This window comes from Mus musculus, chromosome 13, assembly GCF_000001635.26.
Source record: "Mus musculus strain C57BL/6J chromosome 13, GRCm38.p6 C57BL/6J".
In the NCBI taxonomy this organism is placed as follows: domain Eukaryota; kingdom Metazoa; phylum Chordata; class Mammalia; order Rodentia; family Muridae; genus Mus; species Mus musculus.
In genome coordinates, this window is record NC_000079.6 from 106456018 (window position 1) to 106471023 (window position 15006).

Below are 15006 nucleotides of genomic sequence, written 5' to 3' on the forward strand. Positions count from 1 at the left end.
TTCGCAAGTGATAAGGATCCACTGTGGATTCATTCATCTGGACACCTGAACAGGAATGATGAGGACAACCAAGAATGAAAAAAAAAAAAAAAATGGAAACAAGATACCACACCCGAGCCACCAATTGAACCTGTTCCTAAAAACTAAACCACCCCAGTAACATTCACTGAATTTATGTGGGCAAAGGGAAGAGAGAGTAAACAGACTCAAAAAGCCTCACACTAGCAAGAAAACATTGTGACTTGGGAAATTTCAGGCTAAAGATTCACATATCTGTAAAGGTTATACCATACCTTTCTTAGAATAATTCTGTTTAAAATCATTTTACACAGTTACCATAGAATAATTTTGACTTTTAACTTTCTGATTAGTGGTTGTTGGATTTATATAGCATGTCAAATTGACATGACCCTTTGATTTACCTTCTTATCAACTGGGTTTAAAATCTACATTAATATTGAAAAATATCTATTTTCAAAATGTATAAGAGGGGGGTTGGGGAGATGGCTCAGTCAGTAAGGTATTTGCTGAAAAAGCCCAAGGTCCTGAGTTTGGGTCCCAGCAATCCTATAGTTGGAACAACAATATGAACTAACCAGTACGCCCCTGGAGCTCGTGTCTCTAGCTGCATATGAATCAGAAGATGGCCTAGTCGGCCATCAGTGGAAAGAAAGGCCCATTAGTCGTGCAAACTTTCTATGCCTCAGTACAGGGGAACGACAGAGCCAAGAAGTGGGAGTGGGTGTGTGGGGGAGTGGGTAGGGGAGCGTGTGGGGGACTTTTGGGATAGCATTCAAATGTGAATGAAATAAATACCCAATTAAAAAATAAAGAAAAAAAAAAAAACCTGGTGTGGTGGCGCCTCCTATAATCCCAGCACTGGAGATGAAAGACAGGAAAGTGACACTCAGTGGCCACCAATCTAGACAAATGAAAGAGATCTAGATTCAGTATGAGACCCTGCCACAGAACATAGGATGGAGAATAACACAGGAAGACCCTTGATACCAACCTCTGGCCTCCATAAACAGTGTACACACACACACACACACACACACTGTTTAAAGTCTATCTCCTTAAAAAGGTAGAGTGAAAATTGAGGGTTTTTTCCAATGACCTATTTACCTTTCCCCTCAAGTTGAATTATTCAGTGAGCATCCTTCTTACGTTTCAACATCTTATTCTACTCTGAAAAAGACTGTGAATAACATAAAACAAAGAATAAGTGTTAATTGGTAACACACTGGACAGATAAGCAAGTTGTCAAAAAAAATCCCACAACCTTTTTTAAAAATGGCTGTTTCATTTAATTTGCGACACAGGAATGAAAACCAGTATTCAAAAAGGCAAGTGAAAAGCAAATGGCACAAAATATATGTAGGGCAACAATTATCTGTCCATGCAGAGGACCACGAGAAGAAAGTTGAACATGAAATTTTTATATTTCCATCCTATGACCAAATAAGAAAGCTTAAATATTTCAATGTTTCAAGTTAATTTATGCTTTCAAGGTAATTTCAAAACTACCCATAAACAAGACAGTTTCCTTTTTGTCATCCAGAGCTGCTTTTCTTAGAGACAAGATGGATGCTGAGGATTTAATTGATTTTACTGGGTCCTAACTGTAAAGAAAGAAGGACACAGCTCTCATTTCAAGGTGTAAATTAGTCCTTTGATGTGCTACAGTCATCCTTTTCCACCTTGGTGATATATAATACCTTTTCTTTTCTCCCCTACCCCTGCGCCAAGACTGATCAGTTTTATCCTCCCCCTCCCCCTCCCCCTCCCCCTCTCCCTCTCCCTCTTCACCCCCCTCTCTCTTTCTCTCTCTCTCCTGTTGAGGAAGTTGTAGAGAAGACACCTTAGTGCTTCTCATAGATACACTAATTAACTGCCTCTGTTTTAAGATGACAAAACAGAATGGGGTTTTAACCTGGAAATGAAAAAAGAAAGAAAGAAGAAAGAAAGAAAGAAAGAAAGAAAGAAAGAAAGAAAGAAAGAAAGAAAGAAAGAAAGAAAGAAAGAAAGAAAGAAAGAAAGAAAAAGGGCCTGGTCCTTTCTGCTGACCCAGACTGCTAGCTAGTCTACTCTCCTGGAGACACCATATCCTGAGCCATCCCAGAAGATCCACTGCACTCAGGGCAACTGACACCACAGCATGAGACATCCAAGGTGATCTGCTGCACACAGGGCAACTGGCATCCCAGGAGATCTGCTACACATAGGGCAACTGAGCAACTGATCTCCAGCTTGTCTGCTCTACTGAAGACACCACAGCTTGAAGGCATTCCAGGAGCTCCTCTGTACATAAGAAAACTGGGCAACAGACACCACAGTCTGAAGACCTCAAGGAGGCTCTGTGGCATGCAGGGCAACTGACCCAACAGGATGAAAGCCTCCCTGCAATTCTGCTGCACACAGGGAAACAGAAACCACAGTCCAGAGACTCCCCACCACCACCACCACTGGAGAACATCTTCACACAGGACAACAGCCTGACTGCTTCTCTGAAGATCTAAGAGTCTGAAGGCCTCCCAGGAGATCTACTGCAGCTAGAGCAACAGATCAGCAGTCTCTGCCACTCTGAAGAGAACCCAGTTGGAAGGCCCCACAGGTGGTCTGCTGCAGCCAGGGCCACAGGCTTACCAAGAGACCGAAAGCAACCCAGAAACAAAAGACAGAGAGTCCAGACAAAGTCATCCAGACCAACAAACACCAGGGACAACCAGATAGCAAGAGGAAAGCACAAGACTATAAGCAATAGAAGGCAATATACGTGGGCACCATTAGAATCCAGTTCTCCCAATACAGCAAGTCCTGAATACACCAACACATCTGTAAATCAGGAAGCTGGCCTAAAATCCTATCTCACGAAGATAAATAGAGCCCTTTAAGGAGGCTATAACTCACTGAAGAAAATACAGGAAAACACAGGTAAATAGGTAGAGGCCCTAAAAGAGGAAATAAATAAATCCATTAAAGAAATACAGGAAAACGCAATCAAACAGGGGAAGGAATTGAATACGTTGGCCCAAGACCTAATAATGGAAGTAGAAACAAAAAAGAAAACACAAATGGAGGCAAACCTGGAAACAGAAAACCTAGGAAAGAGGTCAGGAATTAGATATGTAAGTATCACCAACAGAATACAAGAGATAGAAGAGAGAGTCTCAGGTGTAGAAGATACCACAGAAGAGACTGACACAACTGTTAAAGAAAAATAAAAACATAAAAAGCTACTAACCCAAAGCATCCAGGAAATTCAGGACACAATGAAAATAGCAAATCTAAGAATAATCAGAATAGAGGAGAACAAAGAAGCTCAGTTCAAAGGACCTAAAAATGTCTTCAACAAAATCATAGAAGAAAATTTCCCAACCTAAAGAAAAAGATGGCCATAAAGGTACAAGAAGCCTATAGAACACCAAATAAATGGGACCAGAAAATAAAATTCTCTCTTCACATAATAATTAAAATACTAAACCCACAGAACAAAGAAAAAAATATTAAAAGCTGAAAGGGAAAAAAGGCCAAGTAACATACAAAGGTAGACCTATCAGAATTACATCAGACTTCTCAACAGAGACTATGAAAGCCAGAAGAGCCTGGTCAGAAGTCATGCAGACTCTAAGAGAACATAAATGCCAGCCTAGGTTACTATACCCAGCAAAACTCTTGATTGACATAGATGGAAAATAACAAAATATTCCAAGACAAAACCAAATTCAAACAGTATCTATCTACCAACCCAGCCCTACAGAGGATTCTAGAAGGAAAACTCCAATACAAGGAAGGTACCTGCAACAAAGAGAAGACAAGATATTAAGCATCTCACAACAAAGTCAAAAGAAGAGAACCACAAGCACATGAAGACACCTAAAAAAAGAAAAAGAAAGAAAAGAAAAAGAAATATCAAGAACCAACAGTCATCTCTCTTTAATACCTCCCAATATTAATGGACTCAACTCACCCATAAAAAGACATAAGCTAACACACTGGATATACAAACAAGATACAGCAATTTGCTGCATACAAGAAACACAACTCAATAACAAAAACAAGCACTATCTCAGAGTAAAAGGATGGAAAAAGGTCTCCCAAGCAAATAGTCCCAGGAAATAAGCTGGAGCTGCCATCCTAATATCCAATAAAATAGACTTTCAACCAAAAGTTATCAAGCATGATGAGGAAGGACACTTCATATACATCAAAGGGAAAATCCACCAAGAGAAAGTTTCAATTCATATATGTTTACATTTGTGCCCCAAATGCAAGGGCACCTACATTCATGAAAGAAACCTTGCTAAAACTCAAAACACATATTGAACCCCACACAATAATAGTGGGAGACTTCAACATCCCACTCTCACCAATGGGCAGGTCATTGAAACAGAAACTAAACAGAGGCACAATGAAACTAATAGCAGCTATGAACCAAATGGATTTAACAGATATCTACTGAACATTTCATCCTACAACAAAAGAATACACCTTCTTCTCAGCTCCTCATTGTACCTTCTCCAAAACTGAGCATATAATCAGTCACAAAACAACCCTCACCAATACAAGAAGATTGAAATAATTCCATGTATCCTATCAGATCACAATGGCCTAAGGCTGGTCTTCAATAACAGCAAAAACAACAGAAAGTCCACATACATGTGAAAACTGAACAACTCTCTATTCAGTGATAACTTGGTCAAGGAAGAAATAAAGAAAGAAATTAAAGATGTCCTGGAATTTAATGAAAATGTAGACACATCATACCCAAACTTATGGGACACAATGAAAGAGGTGCTAAGAGGAAAATTCATAGCACTAGTGCCCTAGTAAAGAAACTGGAGAGATCTTACACTAACAACTTAACAGCACATCTGAGAGCTCTAGAACAAAAACAAGCAGAAACACCCAAGAGGAGTAGAAGGCAGGAAATTGTCAAACTCACTGCTGAAATCAAACAGAAAGAAACAAAGAGAACAATACAAAGAATCAACAAAACCAAAAGCTGGTTCTTTGAGAAAATCAACAAAATAGATAAACCCCTAGCCAAACTAACTAAAAGGCACAGAGGTAGTAACTAAATAAACAAAATCAGAAATGAAAAGGGAGACATAACAACAAAAGTGGAGAAAATTCAAAAAAATCATCAGATGCTACTACAAAAGCCTATACTGAACAAAACTGGAATATCTAGATGCAATGGATGGTTTTCTGGACAGATAACACATACCAAAGTTAAATAAAGAGCAAGTAAACTATCTAAACAGGCCCATATCACACAAGGAAATAGAAGTCATTAAAAATCTTCCAACCAAAAAAAGCCCAGAGCCAGATGGATTTAGTGCAGAACTCTACCAGACCTTCAAAGAACACCTGATACCAATATTCCTCAAACTATTCCATAAAATAGGAACAGAAGGAACACTACCTAATTCATTCTATAAAGCCACAAAAATTGCTCTGATACCTAAACCACACAAAGACCAAACCAAAAAAGAGAACTTCAGAACAACCTCGCTTATGAATATCAATGCAAAAATAATAAATTCTTGCAAACCAAATCCAAGAACACTTCAAAAACATCATTCACCACGATCAAGTAGGCTTCATCCTAGAGATGTAAGGTTGGTTCAATACATGAAAATTTATTAACGTAATCCACGATATAAATAACTCAAAGGAAAAAATCGCATGATCATCTCCTTAGATGCAGAAAGAGCATTTGACAAAATACAACACCCCTTCATGTTAAAAGTATTGGAGAAATCAGGATTCAAGGTCCTTACCTAAACATAATAAAAGCAATATACAGCAAACCAACAACCAATATTCAATTAATTGGAAAGATACTTGAAGCAATCCTACTAAAATCGGGGACAAGACAAAGATGACCACTCTCCCCATATCTATTCAATATAGTACCTGAAGTGCTAGCTAGAACAATAAGACAACAAGAAGAGATCAAAGGGATACAAATTAACAAAGCAGAAATAAAGGTATCACTATTTGCAGGTGATATGATAGTATATATAAGCAACCATAAAAACTCTACCAGAGAACTTCTCCAGCTGATAAACAACTTTCACAAACTGGCCAGATATTAAATTAACTCAAAAAAATCAGTAGCCTTCCTTTATACAAATGATAAACAGGCTGAGAAAGAAATTAGGTAAACAATTCCCTTCACAATAGCCACAAATAGTATAAAATATCTCGGGGTAACTCTAACCAAACAAGTAAAAGACCTATATAACAATAACTTCAAGTCTCTCAAGAAAGAAATTGAAGAAGATTTCAGAAAATGGAGAGATCTCTCATGCTCATGGATTGGCAGAATTAACATATTAAAAATGGCCATCCTACCAAAGGCAATCTATAGATTCAATGCAATCCATATCAAAATCCCAACACAATTCTTCAAAGACATGGAAAGAGCAATACACAAATTCATCTGGAAAGGCAAAAAACAACAACAAAAACAAACAAACAAAAACAAAATCAGAATAGCAAAAACAATAAAAGAATGGCTGGGGGAATCACCATCCCTGACTTCAAGATTTACTACAAAGCATTAGTGATAAAAACTGCATGATATTGGTACAGAGACAGACAGAATGATCAATGTAATAGAATTGAAGACCCAGAAATGAAACCACATACTTAAAGGCACTTGATCTTTGACAAAAAAGCCAAAAATATAAAATGGAAAAAGGAAAGCATCTTCAACAAATGGTGCTGGTCTACCTGGCTGTCTGTATGTAGAAAAATGAAAATAGGCCCATATTTATCACCTTGCACAAAGCTCAAGTCCAAGTGGATCAAGGACCTCAACATAAAACCAGATACACTGAATCTAATAGAAGAGGAAGTGGAAAAGAGCCTTGAACTCATTGGCACAGGGAGTTTTCTAAACAGAACTCTAATAGCACATGCTCTAAGATCAAGAATTGATAAAGAGGACCTTATGAAACTGGAAAACTTCTGTAAGGCAAAAGACATAGCCAATAAGACAAATCAGCAACCTATAGATTAAGGAAAAAAATCTTCACTAACCCCACATCCAATACAGGATTAATATCCAAAATACATAAAGAACTCAAGAAGCAAACCACCAAAAAAAAAAAAATGGGGTATGGAACTAAACTGAGAATTCACAACACAGGAATCTCGAGTGGTTGAGATACACCTAAAGAAATGTTCAAAGCCCTTAGTGATCAGAGAGATGCAAATCAAAATGACCCTAAGAGTCCACCTTACATCCACCAGAATGGCTAGGATAAAAACCTCATTCTACAACACATGTTGGTGAGGATGTGGAGAAAGAGGAACACTCCTCCATTACTGGTATGATTGCAAACTAGTACAACCACTCTGGAACAAAATCAATCTGGGAGTTCCTCAGAAATTTGAAAATAGATCTACCTGAAGACCCAGCAACAGCACTCTTGGGAATATATCCAAAAGATGCCCCAGCATGCCACTAGGGCACTGTTACACTATGTTCATGGTGGCCTTACTTGTGATAGCCAGGAGCTGGAAACAACCCACATGTCCCAGGACAGAATAATGGATACAGAATATGTGGTTCATTTACACAATGGAATACTACTCAACTATTAAGAACTAGGACATCCTGAGTTTTACAGGCAAATAGGTGGAACTAGAAAATATCATCCTGACTGAGGTAACTCAGACCCAAAAGGACATGCATGGTATGTACTCACTAAAAAGTCGATATTAGCCACACAAAAAAAGTTCAGAATACCCAACATACAATCCACAGAACTAAAAAAGGTTGACAAGCTGAAATGCCCAAGTGAGGATGCCTCAGTCCCACTTGGGAGAGAGAAGAAAGCAATCATAAGTGAGGAGGGAAGGAGGGACCTGGGAAGGAAAGAGGAGGGTGGGGAGAGGGTAACAGAATCTGGTATTGGGTCGGGGAGAAGGACTGCTGCCAAGAGGGCCAGCAGAAAGAATGCAGGCAACCTAGGGAGGTAGGAGATTCGGGGGACCTTCTCAGGACTCCAAGAGAGGGACCTTAGATGAAACGCCCTACATTGGGGAGAGGAAACTTGTAGAGCCCACCTTCAGAAGAAAGACAGAGCATCAAGAGAGGCATGGGGTTGCCATCCCCCAGTCAAAACTCGGACCCATAAATGCTTCTGTCTAAAAGAATTACAGGGATGGAAATGAAGAGGAGCCTGAGAAAAAGAAGGTCCAGCGACAGGCTCAAAGTGGGATCTAGCTCAAGGGGAGACCCCAAGGCCTGCCACTATGACTGAGGCTATGGAATGTTCACAAAAAGGGACCTATCATGACTGCCCTCTGAAAGAACTAACAAGCAGCTGAAACAGTCAGATGCAGATATTTGCACCCAACCAATGGACAGAAGCTGCTGACCCCTGTGGTTGAATTAGGGAAAGGCTGAAAGAAGCTAAGGAGGAGGGCGACCCTGTAGGAGAACCAGCAGTCTCAATTAATCTGAGATCTCTCAGACACCAGACCACCAATCATGCAACATACACCAACTGATATGAGGCCCCCAACACATATACAGCAGAGGACTGCCAGCTCTGGATTTAGTCAGAGAAGATGCACCTAACCCTCAAGAGACTGGAGGCCCCAGGGGGTTAGAGGGCTGGAGGGGTAGGGGGTCAGGCAGTGGGGAAATCCTTGTGAGACAGAGGGATGGGGAGGAGGTATGGGATGTGGAACAGTTGGAAGGTGGACCAGGAAGCGAATAAAATCTGGAGTTTAAAAACAAGCAAGAAAGCAAGCAAGAAACGTTTAAAACAGAGTGATTTCCTATAAAAAGCCAATCTTTTACCATGTTCTCTGGTAATCCCGGAGCCCTCTTGGTGATCTGGCAGGCAGCAGGCACTATTACAGCACTTGCCCACGTTTCTAGTCCAGGCAACCATGAGGACACAAGCAAGTATAAGCGAGCCCTCAACTCCCATGCAGACTCAGTTATTACAGTTTTTAATAGCCCCCCTGCCTTAATGTTGGGTATCAAATGCCATTTTCTATACTGTGGTGTAATTCGATGATGCTTGGGCCTACTTGATCACTTAGCCTTGTCTTCTTTTAAACGGTATCAACCAGGTCAATCTTTGCCTTTTCAAATTATCTCTACAGCCGAAGCATCACTCCACAGCACCAACATCACCAACATGCACCATTTCATGTCATATTTTAACCTCTCTCTCTCTCTTTCTCTCTCTCTCTCCCCCATTTTAGTCGTATGGTTTGGTTTGGGCTTTTTTTTTTCTTTTGGATATTTTCTTTATTCACATTTCAAATGTTATCCTCTTTCCAGGTTTCCCCTCTGGAAACCCCCTATCCCATCTTCCCTCCCCCTGCTTCTATGAGGGTGCTCACCCACCTGCCTAACCACTCCCACATCACTGCCCTGGCATTCTCCTACACTGGGGCATAGAGCCTTCACAGGACCAAGGGCCTGTCCTCCCATTGATGCCCAACAAGGCCAGTCTCTGCCGCATATGCAGCTGGAGCCATGGATTCCTTCATGTGTACTCTTTGGGTGGTAGTTTAGATCCTGGGAGCTGGGGTGGGGGAGTCTGGTTGGCTGATATTGTTGTTCTTCCTATGGATTTAAAACCCCTTCAACTCCTTGGGTCGTTTCTCTAGCTCTTCTATTGGGAACCCCATGCTCAGTCCAATGGTTGGATGCCAGCATCTGCCTCAGTATTTGCCAGGCTCTGAAAGAGCCTCTCAGGAGACAGCTATATCAGGCTCCTGTCAGCAAGCACTTCTTGGCATCCACAATAGTGTCTGGGTTTGGTGTCTGTATATGGGATGGATCCCCAGGTGGGGCAGTCTCTGGATGTCCTTTCCTTCAGTCTCTGCTCTACACTTTGTCTCCATATTTGCTCCCATGAGTATTTCCTTCCCTCTTCTAAGAAGGACTGAAGTATCCACACTTTGGTTGTCTTTCTTCTTGCACTTGATGTGGTCTGTGAATTGTATCTTGGGTATTCTGGGCTTTGGGGCTAATATCCACTTATCAGTGAGTGCATACCATGTGTGTTCTTTTGTGACTGGGTTACCTCACTCAGGATGACATTTTCCATCCATTTGCCTAAGAATTTAATGAATTCATTGGTTTTTATAGCTGTGTAAATGTATCACATTTTCTATATCCATTCCTCTGTTGAAGATACCAGGACTTACTAACACTAACAATTATTGCACTCTTCAGACATGTGGGATTTAATGCCATAACTCAGCTCAAAACAAAGTACATGCATATAATCAGGTTCCAAAGCAGGCAATGACCACCAACAACTAACGTTGCTTTTTGTGGTGACTGATGAATCTGATGCACTTTCTCCTGGCAAGTGCTCTACTCACATCTCTGAAAGCTAGGTTTTAAAAGCTAATATTATTCTATCAGCTAAGTGTGCCTAGGCCACAGATATGTTCTAAGCTTAACCTGGGCTGATTTTTTTTTTAATTTCATCACAGTTTCAGAAGGAAGCTACTTATTTTGTCAACATTTTTCACAGTTTGAAACTGAGGCACAAAAGCCTCTTAGCTATGACTATATATAGTTACAGAAAACTGCTTGCTTATCTAGATTCAATCCTTATTACCAAAAGAAAGAAAAAGGAAGGAAGGAAGACAAGAATGAACAGAGGAAGGGAGGAAGGGAGGGAGGGAGGGAGGGAGGGAGGGAGGGAGGGAGGGAGGGAGGGAGGCAAGATGGGAAGGACCTCTTGTGGGAAGGAAATTTCCTTCTTTAAGTCAAATAGTGAATGGGAAAACATTTCATTTGAAGCTACATTCTGAATTCAGTCTCTACATCCATAGGAGTTTTATTTTATGAAGAAAATCAATTTTCGTATTCATTACCAAAGAGAACTCCTGCGTCTCAAAATGTACAATGTTTATAATATAAAATTTTATAATACAATTATGTATAAACAATATAATTATTTACATAACATTTCTCATTTGGTAATATCTAATATGATAGCTAATACAAAAATCTATCAAGGTCATCTGTATCTACTTCCAGAAAACAACTAGAGACCATAATTTCAAAAAAAAAAAAAAACCTTTGGAGTAATATTCACAGTAAGATGAACATATACTCATAAAATACTAGATATAAGATAAGAAAGATCAAATCTTTCACCACTTAGTATTTTTGACTATGTGGCAAAAGCTAGAATTATCTGAGAAGATGCCTCAATTGAAAAAAATGTCTGTATTAGATTGACTGTAAGCATGTTTTAGGATATTTTCTTGGGCTAGATAGATGAAATATCAGGTTAAGAACACTACGTGCTGTTCCCAAGGACCCAGGTGTGATTCTCTGCAGCTATAGGGTAGCTCATAACTGTCTATAACCTTGAGACCTAGGGTAGCTGTGGTGTTTGACTATGTTTGGCCTAAGGAGTGGCACAATTTGGAGGTATGGCCTTGTTGGAGTAGGTGTGGCCTTGTTAGAGGAAGTGTATCACTGTACATATGGGTTTTAAGACCCTCAGCCTAGCTGCCTGGAAGCCAGTCTTCTCCTAGAAGCCTTAAATGAAGATGTAGAACTCTCAGCTCCTCCTGAACCATGCCTGCCTGGATACTGCCATGCTCCCACCTTGATCATAAGATAAGCCCCAATTAAATGTTGTCCTTATAAGAGTTGTCTTGGTCATGGTGTCTGTTCACAGCAGTAAAACCCTAAGTCAAGATCCAGTGCTCTCTTTTTGTATCCAATAATACCAGGCACACACACACATGATGCTCAAACATATATGAAGTCATTAAAAAAACAATCTGTATATATAAAATAAAATAATTGATGAACATTTTCTTGATTTATGATTGATGTGGGAGGCCAAGTTCCCTGGGGACAGTGCCACCCCTGGTCATGTAATCCTGAGAATATAAGAAAATGGGCAGAGCAAACCATGGAGAACGGGCCAGTAAGCAGCATCCCTCCATGCTTTCTGCTTCAGTTTTGGCCTCCAGGTTCCTGCCCTGATCTCTGCCTTGGCTTTCCTCCAAGATGAACTCTAACCTGCAAGATGTAATAAAACTCTTCCTCTCCAAGTTTGGTCAGTGTTTATCACAACCATAAAAGACAAACCAAGACAATTTAATTACATGTACTGAAAAAAAAATGATTTGGCACAAGGAAAATATGAAAGCAGAATAAATAGAAAACTATTTTAAAGAGAACTTATTAATACAAAGTATAAAACCAAAAATCATTTAAGTCTTATGAAAGGGACTATTATGTGCAGGGGAAAAGAAAGGGCCTTAAGTGTGTGTTTCGGGGGGGGGGGGAGACTAAAGTAACACACTGAACATGAAAGTGGAGGTGAACAATACCAGGGTAGAAAGTACTAAGCAAGGATGAGAGATAAGGAGTTGTAAAGGGTCTGCAAAGGAGGAAGGGGTAACCAAAATTAATCATATATTTAAAAAATTATAAAGTGTCTTAGATAGGGTTTTATTGCTGTGAACAGACACCATGCCAAAGGCAACTCTTATAAGGACATTTGATTGGGGCTGGCTTACAGGTCCAGAGATTGAATACATTATTATCAAGGCCAGAGCATGGCAGTGTCCAAGCAGGCATGGACCTGGAGTAGCTGAGAGTTCCACATCTTTTCCAAAGGCAAACAGGAGAAAATTGGTTTCTAGGCAGCTAAGACAAGGGTCTTGGAGTCCATGCCCACAGTGACATACTTCCTCCAATAAGGCCATACCTCCAAATAGTGCCACTCCCTGGGCCAAGCATAGTCAAACCACCACATATAGAAACCTACTATTTTATAAGCTTATTAAAAATACAATTCACGGGTGGAAAAAACATTACTAAATGAAGACCCAAGTGTCAGGTGATGCCTCCCTTTAAATTATTAAGGAGAGCAGCCCCAGAAGTATCCAAAACAGTCTAAGCTATTGAAAGTAGGAGAGAGACTTACTGAGAAGAAAGATTTCAGGAGAGGTAAGAGGAGTATAAACAGGAGGGAGGCTAAAATGACTGAAATTCATTATATACTTTCAAATAGTTGTAGGAAGGGCCATTTTGAAAATTAAGAAGCAACAAAAATCAGCAATAATTTATACATCATGACCTGAATGTCTTTCTCACATAACCTTCAGACCTCTTTAGCAGATGTGCTAAAAGAGAGCAAGGTGCTGGCCATTTGTATCAATTCCTACCTACTAAACAAATGTTCTCGAAAACACATTCTGCACACGGACATCAAGCACTTGCTTAAAAGCCAGTGACTTGGAAGGCACTGTTTCCAAGATCGCTCACTTCTTTCTCCTTTAGGAGGGACTGCTAAAAGTTCTCTCTTATAGTTGGCTGGAAATTACTCTTCCGAAACACCTGCTCGTTCTTGCTCTATCCTTGGAGGCATCAGAGTTAGGCTTCTGGGAAAAATAAGAGTCTTGTGGCGAGGAGCAGAAATGCAGAAATGGAGCCAAATCAGTGAAAAATACTCCCACCGAATGCAACATCCACAGTGTGTGATAAGGGCAGCTGGGTGCACATCACCACCATGATTTGCCTCAGACTTTACACGCCGCCCCATGTTTAAGGCAATCAGATCCTCTCAGCTCTACTGAATCAGTAGACATGTGAACCTGTCTAATCAAAACATACAAATTCCATTCGGACTCACATGCTGTGTGGAGAGGAGGAACCTCCCCGATCCTGGAAAAGGAAGCTGTGTGAGAGGATGTTGGTCTGCAGAGCCCAACTGTGCATACAACATAGAAACATTTGATCTCATCTTTCAAAACCCTGAAGCCTTCATCTGTGGCTTCTGCTATAGCATCCTTTGGGCATTTTAGCTAAGTGATTTAATAAAGTCCTTTTGAAAAGTACTTTAAGTTATCAGCTTTACTTACCAACAGCCAAAACACACACACACACACACACACACACACACACACACCTTCACCATTCCCACAAGTTTTCCTAATACTGGTTCTTACTGGAAGATAAAGGCTGGTGTGAGCATTAGCAGGAAGAGGTTAGGCAATATTTGGAGAAATAAGCAGTTAAGTACATGGTGCAAGAGAAACTTGGAAAAGTAAGAGATGAATAACCCTTGGACCTTAATTTGTGCCAAATCATACCTGCATAGTAGGATTTCTTAAGTGTTAGGAGGGACCATGATTCTAAAAAAATACTCTGTATTAAAAATCCATGATGTTCCTAAGTACTGTACAATGGTGAAGGCTTGCATCACAAAATCAAAAACATGATTTAATATCTTCAACCATGGAAAAAGTTTAGGAAACACAAAGTCATCAGGAAGAGGCCTGTTTACCAAGTGTGATGGTTTGAGTTGAAATGGCCCCACCCATAGACTCGTATATTTGAATGCTTGGGCGTTAGGGAATGGAACTACTTGAGAGGGATTAAGAAGTGTGATCTCATTGGAGTAGATGTGCCCTTGTTGGAGGAACTGTGTTACTGGGAGAAGGCTTTGGGGTTTCTGAAGCCAGGCCCGGTGTATGTAGCGCTCTCTCTCTCTCTCTCTCTCTCTCTCTCTCTCTCTCTCTCTCTCTCTCTCTCTCCCTCCCTCCCTCCCTCTCTCTCTCTCTCTCTCTCTCTCTCTCTCCTACTTGTATATCTACATAGAACACTTCTCGAGCACCATGTCTACCTGAGTGCTACCACGCTATTTGACATGATGATAACCTCTGAAACTGTAAGCAAGTCCTGACTAAATGTTTACCTTTATAAGAGTTGCTGTAGTCATGTCATCTCTTCATAGCAATAGAAGGACAGTCTCTGCCCATTTCATGATTTTTCTGAAGTTGGGCACTGCTGCCATAGTCCAACTCTCTGGAATAGCAAAAGAGGAACTCTTGCTTCTAGCTTATCTCCACAAAAGGATTTATTTCTAGCAGGTGCCAAGGTGTTAATTAAAAATGTCCACACAGACTTCTAGAGAGATTTTTTTTTCAGGACAAAAGTCATGTCCTCAAATATTTCACTTGCTAGTCCCAGGG